This window comes from Rhinopithecus bieti, unplaced genomic scaffold, assembly GCF_001698545.2.
Source record: "Rhinopithecus bieti isolate Rb0 unplaced genomic scaffold, ASM169854v2 scaffold_45581, whole genome shotgun sequence".
NCBI lineage: Eukaryota > Metazoa > Chordata > Mammalia > Primates > Cercopithecidae > Rhinopithecus > Rhinopithecus bieti.
This window is the reverse complement of record NW_016818090.1, coordinates 1-1512: the sequence shown is the minus strand read 5'-3', so window position 1 is coordinate 1512 and position 1512 is coordinate 1. Positions and strand designations below refer to the sequence as shown.

Sequence of the window (1512 nt, the reverse complement as noted above, 5' to 3'; positions counted from 1 at the left end):
CTAAAATCAGTGTCTTGTAAGACTTTTAACTAGATGATGGCCATGGATTTCTTTCTACTTCTCATCTTAAAACAAAGTTATTTAGGAAGATGGAGCAATCACTGAACAGCCTAAATTACCATGTAAATGTGATGTTACTCATGTAATTGATGGAAACTCAGGAGAAATTTATTAGGGCATCAAAGAAAAACTCTTAATTAAAAACAAATTAGCATGGTTCTGAGTTAAGCTACTCTATAGGCTTGGATTGGGCAAGACTTCATGAGGAACTACAAAATATTGCTCCATAGTTAATCATTTGAAAGTGCAAGCAATAAAGAAATCACAACAATTTGTAAAATTAATGTATGAATGAAACATTTTTTCGTTGCTAATTAAGACTTCGGGCTTCTGCCATCTTTTCAGCCTCAGCTGGATAGGCACAGAGACACTTCTGAAAGGAACATAATGGTGGCTGCCCAAGGAGAGCCCCAAGTCCAGTTCAAATTGGCATTGGTTGGTGATGGTGGTACTGGAAAAACTGCATTCATGAAATGTCATTTGACCAGTGAATTTGAGAAGTGTGTAGCCACCTTAGGTATTGAGGTTTATCACCTTGTGTTCCACACCAACAGAGGATCTATTAAGTTCACTGTATGAGATACAGCTGGCCAGGAGAAATTTGGTATACTGAGAAATGGCTATTATATTCAAGCCCAGTGTGCCATTATAACGTTTGAGGTAACATCTTGAGTTATTTATAAGAATGTGCCTAACTGGCATAGAGATCTGCTATGAATATGTGAAAACATCCTCATGTTGTATGGCAACAAAATGGATATTAAAGATGGGAAACTGAAGGAAACATCTATTGTCTTCTACTGAAAAAAGAATCTTCAGTATTATGATATTTCTGCCATAAATGCCAAAAAGTAACTACAACTTTGAAAAGCCCTTCATCTGTCTTGCTAGATAGCTCATTGGAGACCCTACCTTGGAATTTGTTGCCATGCGTGCTCGTGCCTCACCAGAGGTTGTCATGGACCCAACTTTGGCAGTGTAGTATGAGCATACTCTAAATCAGAGGTTGCTTAGACAACTGCTCCCCTAGATGAGGATGATGACCTGTGAGAATGAAGCTGGAGCCCAGTGTCAAAAGTCTAGTTTTATAGGCAGCTGTTCTGTGATGTCAAGTGGTACACTGTGTGTGCCACTTTATTATCTAGCTAAGGGCAACATGTGCTCCATCTGTGGGATGCTGAAGGAGATGAATGGGCTTTGGAGTGAATGTGACAGTTTAAAAAATACCTTCATTGTTTGGACCTGCATATTTAGCTGTTTGGGAATGCAATTGATTTCTTCTTGAGTTTCAAATGTAAGACTGCTACTGTCACATCACAATATTCAGGCATAGAGATTTGGTATGAGTATGTGAAACATCCTTATGTTGTTCAGTGGGGAAATTTTGTTTGTTACTGTCATTGCCATTCCTTTTTGTTAGAATCAGAATAAAAGTGTATTTCAAATATCTTT

At 38.0% G+C, this 1512-nt stretch overlaps 1 pseudogene; it reads left to right on the top strand.

Moving 5' to 3' along the window:
* The first annotated feature begins 7 nt into the window (after positions 1 to 7).
* LOC108518312 (GTP-binding nuclear protein Ran-like) lies at positions 8 to 1493 on the top strand (annotated as a pseudogene).
* The last annotated feature ends 19 nt before the right edge of the window (positions 1494 to 1512 follow it).